This window comes from Triticum urartu, chromosome 5A (genome assembly GCF_056163025.1).
Source record: "Triticum urartu cultivar PI428250 chromosome 5A, HENAU_Tu73, whole genome shotgun sequence".
In the NCBI taxonomy this organism is placed as follows: domain Eukaryota; kingdom Viridiplantae; phylum Streptophyta; class Magnoliopsida; order Poales; family Poaceae; genus Triticum; species Triticum urartu.
In genome coordinates, this window is record NC_141877.1 from 596,076,434 (window position 1) to 596,086,236 (window position 9,803).

Genomic DNA, 9,803 nt, shown 5'->3' on the forward strand with positions numbered 1-9,803 from the left:
CGGAAAGTAATAATACCCTCGTTCGCTGGCATAGGGTACCGCGAATCGAAGGCGAACAATCGCCTCGTGGGCAGCTGCTTCTATGGCCATTTGCGGAGTCGGCATAGATTTCCCCAGGAAGGAGACTTCCGTTGGGTCTTGATTTGAGTTTATGGAGGGATGTGCACTACTGCCCAATATTTCGAGGTGGATGAGGTGATTCTCGATTTGAGCAGCTCGTACTGGGGTGGCTGGGTAGAACCCATGGTACTGCAGGTAAAGTCCCACAATACTTTAACAAAACTACCCGGGGTTGCATCTGCGGTTCTCAGATAAATGCTAGGGTCCGGAATGGCAAGAAATGGTTGTGAGGGTTGCGCACAAGATGAGGGGTACTTGGCAAGGTCACAAGGTGGCCATTTATATAGCAACTGGGTTGGGTTATTTACCGCGGTGGGGGGCACTAGTTTGCTGGTTCTGCTCTCATGGGGTCGAGGTCCAAGCCACAGATACACACATCTCACAAAAGTGACGTGTTACTGTGGGTGCCGTCAGGGTTGGTTTTTGGTAGCTACGCCCGGAATTAAAATGCAGCCGTACACCAATGCACTCATGCATGGCTACAATTTAAAATAGGGATGCACAAGCAGACAGCATTCCAATATGGTGATACATGATCACATATTTACAGGGCGTGGGGTATACCAAGGCTCGGTACTACTCGGGTAACTTAGTCTACCTCGTTTACATCTAAGAGGGCGTGCCTTGTGGGCGCCGAGGCTTCTCCATTGGCTTCACCGTCGGGGTTAGCCGGAGGGGGTTAAGGAACTGCAGGGTCGGGGTAGCGATGATGACCATCACGGGGTTGGCCACAATCCCGTTGGAGTGTGTTCCCAAAAGGCGACGAAGCACTTCTGGGGTCACCAAAGCACCTTGGTTGATGGCTGGGGCTGACCTCAAGGTCTCGATCGGTTGTCCAAACAGCACGACTGGGTTGTCGGCGTCGGGCTCATCTTCTCTTCTTGCCGGGGTTCGACGAACCAATTCTCCACGAGCTGCGACCAGATCAAGGGTGATTTGATCGAACAGTCCCTCTAGTGCACTTACATAGCACACCAGATGCAATAGTGCAGGATCCGTCTCGTGGTCTCCGTTGGCAACTTGGGGTGGTCTACTGAAAGTGCAACTATCCCTAGGTGGTTTTGGTAATTCATAACAACATATAGCTCATTGAGCTAATGCTATTCCAAGGTGATTATTTCAGGAAAGCTCAATGATTGGCATGGCATGGATGTGAAAGTGGAACCCTCAAAATGCTAAGGACAAAGGATTGGCTCAAGCTCAAAAGCTCAAGACTCTTCATTTTATATTTTAGTGATCCAAGATCACATTGAGTCTTTAGGAAAAGCCAATACTATCAAGGAGGGATGAGGTGTTGCTTAATGAGCCTCTTTCTTCATGTGCTTAGTGATATGCTCCAAAATCCTCAACTACTTTCCCATATCCACAAATGACCTAAACCCTAAGCCAAACTCGGTCCTACCGATTCTTTCTAGCCGGCGCCACCGAGTTTCACTTGTCATAAGCCACTGCCAAACCCTAGCAATTCGGTTCTACCGATAAGGATCTTGGTCTCACCGAGATGGGATTGCAAACTCTCTGTTTCCCTTTGGTAACTTTTCAGTCTCACCAAAAGAGCGAATCGGTCCCACCGAGATTGCAATGTAAACTCTCTGTTTCCTTTTTGTAACTTTTCGGTCTCACCGAAAGAGCAAATCGGTCCCACCGAGTTTACCTGACCAACTCTCTGGTTAGCTTATTACCAAACTCGGTCTCACCGAGTTTGTGTAATCAGTCTCACCGAGATTACGTTATGCCCAAACCCTAACAGAATCGGTCCTACCGAGTTGCATGTCAGTCCCACCGAAAATCTCTAACGGTCACTAGGTTTACCTTTTCGGTCCGACCGAGTTTGTTGATTCGGTCCCACCGAGATTGGTAAATTGTGTGTAACGGTTGGATTTTGTGTGGAGGCTATATATACCCCTCCACCTCCTCTTCATTCGTGGAGAGAGCCATCAGAACACATACACAATTCCAACTCATATGTTCTGAGAGAGAACCACCTACTCATGTGTTGAGACCAAGATATTCCATTCCTACCATATGAATCTTGATCTCTAGCCTTCCCCAAGTTGCTTTCCACTCAAACCTTCTTTCCACCAGATCCAAATCCTATGAGAGAGAGTTGAGTGTTGGGGAGACTATCATTTGAAGCACAAGAGCAAGGAGTTCATTACCTACACACCATTTGTTACTTCTTGGAGAGTGGTGTCTCCTAGATTGGCTAGGTGTCACTTGGGAGCCTCCGACAAGATTGTGGAGTTGAACCAAGGAGTTTGTAAGGGCAAGGAGATCGCCTACTTTGTGAAGATCTACCGCTAGTGAGGCAAGTCCTTCGTGGGTGATGGCCATGGTGGGATAGACAAGGTTGCTACTTCGTGGACCCTTCGTGGGTGGAGCCCTCCGTGGACTCGCACAACCGTTACCCTTCGTGGGTTGAAGTCTCCATCAACGTGGATGTAGGATAGCACCACCTATCCGAACCACGGGAAAACATCCATGTCTCCAATTGCGTTTGAATTCTCCAAACCCTTCCCTTTACATTCTTGCAAGTTGCATGCTTTACTTTCCGTTGCTAATATACTCTTTGCATGCTTTCTTGAATTGTGTGATGATTGCTTGACTTGTCCTAAAATAGCTAAAATCTGCCAAGAACTAAAATTGGGAAAAGGTTTAAGTTTTTATTTGGTCAAGTAGTCTAATCACCCCCCCCCCTCTAGACATACTTTCGATCCTACAAGTGGTATCAGAGCTTTGGTCTCCATTTGCTTTGATCTCCATAGCTTTTGGTGGTCATAGCCTTGGTTTCACAACCTAGGAGAGTATGGCGTCTAGCGAGGGAAATTATCACCGTAGAGGTCCTTACTTTGATGGTACTAATTTTGCTAGTTGGAAGCATAAAATGAAAATGCATATTCTTGGACATAACCCCGCCGTTTGGGCTATTGTGTGTGTTGGTTTGCAAGGTGACTTCTTTGATGGGAGAGAACCAAACCGTGAAGCTACCGCGGATGAGTTGAAGATGTTGCAATACAATGCTCAAGCTTGTGATATTCTCTTCAACGGATTGTGCCCCGAAGAATTCAACAAAATCAGCCGTCTTGAGAATGCAAAGGAAATTTGGGACACTTTGATTGATATGCACAAAGGTACCGACTCCGTCAAGGAATCCAAGTTGGATGTGCTTCAAAGTCAACTTGACAAGTTCAAAATGAAGGATGGTGAAGGTGTCGCTGAAATGTACTCTAGGCTTGCTCTCATCACAAATGAGATTGCCGGCTTCGGAAGTGAAGAGATGATCGATAGATTCATCATCAAGAAGATTCTAAGAGCCTTGGATGGAAAATATGATACCGTGTGCACATTGATCCAAATGATGCCAAATTACAAAGATCTCAAGCCAACGGAGGTGATTGGAAGAATTGTTGCTCATGAGATGTCACTTAAGGATAAAGAGGAACTTCACAACAAATCAAGTGGTGCCTACAAAGCCTCATGTGAAGCCCCTACATCATCAAGTGAGAAACAAAACTTCAATCAAGAATTGAGCTTAATGGTGAAGAACTTCAACAAGTTCTACAAGAGTAGAAGCAAAGATAGAAACTTCAAGTCAAGGTCCTACAATGACAAAAGATCTTCTAGTCGAGAGCGAAACTGCTACAATTGTGGAAGACCCGGACACTATTCCAATGAGTGTACGGCTCCCTACAAGAGAAGAGAAGATTCTCCAAAAAGAAGAAGCAAAGAATCACCACCAAGAGAGAGAAGGAGTAGAGATGATCGTTATGAACGAAGATACTCGCGGAGAAGCAAGGATTCGGAAAGGAAGGAAAAATCATCAAGGAGCTACACAAAACGAAGACATCAAGCTCATGTTGGTGAATGGGTATCCGGCTCCGACTCCGACAGCCACTCCGAGAGAAGTTATCACTCCGACTCCGAAGATACTCAAGATGAAGGTGTTGCCGGTCTAGCACTTGTGTCAACCAACTCCTAAGACATATTTGACTCACCAAATGAAGGAATTGGAAAATGCTTCATGGCCAAAGGTCCTAAGGTAACACACCCCGAGTATGTTGATTTTAATAGTGATGAAGATGACTTGTTAGGTGATGATGATTTACTTGTTGACAACTCTAGTGATGAATACTATGATGAAACGTCAATTAATCATGCTAATCAAGATAAAACGAATGACAATGATAAGGAGAAGATTGAGGCTCTAACTAAAGAACTAAACACTCTTAAGTTAGCTCATGAAACTATCTTCGAAGATCATCGAGAACTTTTGAGAGCTCATGAGAAATTACGCTTTGAAAAGCTCAATCTTGAGCAAGAGCATGAGTTCTTAAAAGCAATCAATGATGATCTCCGCAAGAAAAGTTCTTCTTACATTGCCAAGCGTTTACTCTTATCCACTTACATGCCTGAAGTCAAGTCTAGTAACAAGAACAAGAAAGATTCTCCCTCTAGTAGTAACAATGATCATGCTAAATCCAATATTGTTGCTTCTAGTAGTTCTCTTGATTCCACTAATGATTCTCTTAGCCAAGTTACACTTGAGCAAGAAAATAGCTTATTGAAGGGAATTATAGAGAAAGGAGTGTACAAAAGCCTTGCCGGGAGTAAGCAATTCGAGGAAACTGTGCGCAAGCAAGGAATGCACCGGAAGAATCAAGGTGTTGGTTTTGAACGAAAGTTCAATGCCAATGGAGTTGAGTGGGAAGAAGATCAATACCCCAAGACAAAGTTTGTTCCTCAACAAGAGAAGTATGATACTTCCTTCAAGGGGACACAAGCTCAAGATGATCTTCCACCACAATACTACAAGCAAAAAGGCAAGGACAAGCTTCAAGAGGAAATTGATGCATTTGAAGAAGCTCCTAAGACCTTAGTCAAGTGGATTCCCAAGACCACTTCAAGTTCCACTTCATCAAGTACGACTACAACTCCAAGGATTCCCATCAAGATGGTGTGGATCCAAAAGAAGAAGAACTAGAAAGTTCTTGAGGGTGACTCCGCCAACATACTTCACTCTTATCATTTTGGCAAGAACAAGTGCAATCAACTTCCACATCTTGCACTAGTTCAAGGAGTCACAAACCCTCTTGTTGGTAAGACAAGGGACAAGGTAACCTAAAAGTTTTCATGGACATCATCTTGTGTGTGCATCACTCTATGTCTATGGATATCCTTGTTTGTTCCTTGTGGGACTAACCCATGTAGGTATTGAAAGTGTAATTCACTCAAATGGATAGCTCCAAGTGATCTACATCAACAATGAGCATCCACATCTTCAACATCTACATGAAGTCATCATCGACAAAACCCAAGGTTAGTTCATCCCTCTTAGGGGGGATATCACATCTAGGGGGAGCTTTACTCTACGACTTGAGCTAAAGCAACTCTAAAGATGTGAACACAACAATGCTTTATGTAAAAGTGGTAACCCCACTTGAGCTTAAACGATGAGTATGACCTATGATCAAGTGTTCTCACTTGACTCCTAAGTCAATATACTCATATATAGATGACCTAGTCATCGCAAATTGCTTGATAGATGCTAGAATTGGTTGTGCATGCTTGGTCACATATTTCATTTGCCATCTTATTGTGTGAGCATGTTGGTTGCATATTTTAATCATTCGAGGACATCCACTTGTTGTTTTGATTGTTTGGTTTTATTTCCTTTTGCCAAGTGGATGGACAAGAATGCCTAAGAACCTCCTCTAGCTATCTATGCTTTTCTCGTCTCAAACTCTATTCATGCTACATCACAAAATTTGATCAAATCAGATTCGAACCACTCTGTGTGAGGAGCGCTCGGAGTCCCTGATTCGTCATAGACTTAAACTTCCAAAACTTCTTTGTGATTCTCGGTCTGACCGATACCCTACTTTCGGTCCTACTGAGATCATTAAGTTGATCTAGGTTTTCGATCTCGGTGCAACCGATTTGAACCATTCGGTCACACCGAGTTGCAACAACTGTATACAGTTTTGCATCTCGGTGCCACCGAGTTGTTCCACTCGGTCACACCGACAGGGTCGGGCTATATATAGTCACGGGCAAAAATTTGGAAATTTCTCCGAACCCCTTCGCCCGCGCGATAGCCTGCTCTGCCAACTTGGTCTCCAGATCGTCTCCTCGCCGCCAACCGCCTCCAGTCGCTGGTCTCCGTCGCCGTCAACGGAATTCTACCCCGCCCTTTCCGCCGTAGCGAGTCTCCGCCGAACTAGGGTATGGACTCGATCTTTGTGCTATTCCCCAATCCGATTCTTAGCACATTGTGATCATCATGATTCTTACCACGTTTTATAAACTTCTATCCAGTCAATGAACTCGTAGATTAGGTTTAATTCAAAAATTTTAGGGTTAGGTTTCCGCCGAAACCATCTCGGACCCACCGAGTTGAAAAACTCGGTCCCACCAATTTGGCTTATGCCATTGCACAAGTGAGACTCGGTCTGACCAAGAATTACTTATCGGCGTGACCAATTTTGGAACTCTGTGAAACCCTAGCAGTCTCGGTGCCACCGAACTGTGACTCGGTCTGACCGAGTTCACTAGTTTAGGTGCCAAAACTGCTTCGGTATCACCGAGTTTAGAAATCGGTAGATCCGAGATGCTTTCAGTGGGAAACTAAAACTAAGTTTTTGAATTATTCTTTTGCAAAAATCTCTGCATTTTGTGATGCTCATCCACTCTATCTCATCTATAACCTATTCACAGGGTCAGCAGTCAGAGTTTGCAACATGTCAGACCAAAGTGACAGCCAGAATTTGTCAGAGCAGCAAGTACAGATGAGTGAGGGCACTAGTCCCTCAAGTTCTTCAGATGATGGCAGCAGAAGTACTCCTAGCAATCTGCCTAAAGCTGCCACAAGACAGAGAAAGAAGAGAACCTCAGACTCAGAAGATGAGGATTATGTGGCAGAAGAGGAATCAACTTCCAAGAGAGTTGAGCCAGCACAGGGCATAAAGCCAGGAATGAAGATCAAAAGGCCAGCAGGCAGGCAGCCTATGTCAAAGGCCAGAGCTTCAACTGAGAAGCCCACACCCATAGAGCCATCTGCTGCTGAAGGCAAGAAAAGAAAGGAAAGGGTGAAGAAAACTGTAGCCAGAGTGCTTGGCAAGGCTTCCATCATGGAAGATGAGGAGGAAGAAGAAGAGGTAGCTGCACCAGCACCAAAGGCACCCAAGCTGATGGGTGATGCCATAAGATCAGGGGCAGCTGCTTCCAAGGCCAAGCCAGCTCCAAAGCCAAAGCCAAAGAGAAATACAAGAAGCATCCCAGCTGCTGAGAAGAACAAGGCCCCAGTGCCTGACACTGCAGAAGAAGAGGAAGAGCAAGTTCTCAGAAAACTCAAGCCCAAGATCCCAGACCACAACGATGCTCATCCTGTGGCTCAGGATATGAAGCTCAGGAGAGATTCAGGGCTCAGGAAGTGGAGAGAAGCAGATCTGTATGCTTCAAGAAGGAGGACTGCTGCTGACTACAGGTTCCACACTAAGGAACAGCAGGACTTCTATGAGACAGTGCTGCTTGATAAGAAGCCAATTGTCTGTGACATGAGATGGGTTGACTGGCAATACATCAAGGACAACGAAGAGTACTACCCTGGAGTGCAGGACAGCTTCAAGGCATGTGGAGTAGAGGACTTTGTTGGGCAGAAGCTCACAAAGTGGAACGAGGAACTCATCATGCAGTTCTACTCCACAGCCCATTTTTATCCAGATGGTAGGATAATTTGGATGTCAGAGGGTACGAGGTACCAGTCCACAGTTGCTGAATGGGCTCAGCTGATTAATGCCCCAGAGGAGCAAGCAGATGATTTGGACATTTATGCCAAGAAGAAGATGGACCATAACTCAATGTCAAACATGTACAAGGAGATTCCAAATGAAGCACTTGACACTTTCAAGTTTGGCTCAGTACACTATCTTCTGTCAGGGCTGCCAACCATCAATTGGATTTTGAGGCACACCTTATTGCCCAAGTCTGGAGATCACAAGATGATCAGAGGCCATGCAATCAACTTGCTTCATATCTTTGATGTGCCACAGAAGTTCAAGGTGATGAGCCTCATGGTAGAGACCATCAAGAGGACAGCAGCAGACCAGAAGAGGAGCTGTGGGTATGCCCCACAAATTCAGGAGCTCATTAACTCCAAGATGGGCACGGGCATATACTTATTGGACAAGGAACACTTGCCCATCCGTCCAGACTTTGAAGATAATCAAGTTGTCATGACTGAGAATGAACCATCTTCAGCACAAGCACAAGCCAAGAAGGAGAAGGCGAGGAAGGAGAAAGCTGCCAAGATGCCAACTCAAGAGGAGGCATCTGAATATTTCCTGAAAACCAAACAAGAGCAGCTTGGTTACCTGATTGCATTCCACCCTGCGGATTGAGCAAGGACTAGCCACCCTTACTCAGAACCAGGCAAGCCTACAGCAAATCGTAGAACAAAAGTTCTATGACTTGGATATCAAGGTGACAGAGATTCAGACTGCAGTGGAGCAGCTCCAAGATGACATGCAGGAGAGGAGAGGCAAGACTACAACTGATGCCTTTGCCAGAGTGCCACGAGGTCCGAGGTCGTCTGCAGTGCCAGTTCCTGACACAAGAGCAACCGCCTCAGCACCAGCTACAGCCTCAGTTCCACCAGCTCCAACGTCCACTTCAGCCTCGACTCCGACCACATCTACAGAAGGCTTCATCCTTGGAGTGCTCCGGACTCCACCACCACCTGAAGATCAAGCCTAAGTGTCGATTTAGCACTATGCATTTTCTAGGAACTTTTTGGTAACTTGTTGCCAAAGGGGGAGAAAATGTATAGATCATAGGCTTCGAGAGAGAGTGTTGCTTTTATTCTCTCTTGTTTTATTTGGTGGTTTTTCGAACTTTGTTTGCTTTTGAGTGCTTGAGATACTATGTCATTGCTCGTGAGACATTGATGATCATGTGTTTGATCATAAGCTACACTTAATGCTTGCTTAATATTTTTATCCTATCTATCTTATGTGATCATTCACTATTCTTGGTGATGAGTGCTTGTATTTCATTCTTATCATTTTAAGCGCTCCACCAAGATGTATGTGACATGGAAGAGTAACCCATGACTCTAACTCTTTGTGCATTTGCAGTCCAAAGCAAATTTAAATATGCACAAATTTAGGGGGGCTCTTACTTATCACATACTTCTCAAAGCGACGATATATTTCATGCTTATTATCATTTGTTGAAGCTTTGATCTATATGTTGTCATCAATTACCAAAAAGGGGGAGATTGAAAGTGCAACTATCCCTAGGTGGTTTTGGTAATTCATAACAACATATAGCTCATTGAGCTAATGCTATTCCAAGGTGATTATTTCAGGAAAGCTCAATGATTGGCATGGCATGGATGTGAAAGTGGAACCCTCAAAATGCTAAGGACAAAGGATTGGCTCAAGCTCAAAAGCTCAAGACTCTTCATTTTATATTTTAGTGATCCAAGATCACATTGAGTCTTTAGGAAAAGCCAATACTATCAAGGAGGGATGAGGTGTTGCTTAATGAGCCTCTTGCTTCATGTGCTTAGTGATATGCTCCAAAATCCTCAACTACTTTCCCATATCCACAAATGACCTAAACCCTAAGCCAAACTCGGTCCTACTGATTCTTTCTATCCGGCGCCACCGAGTTTCACTTGTCAT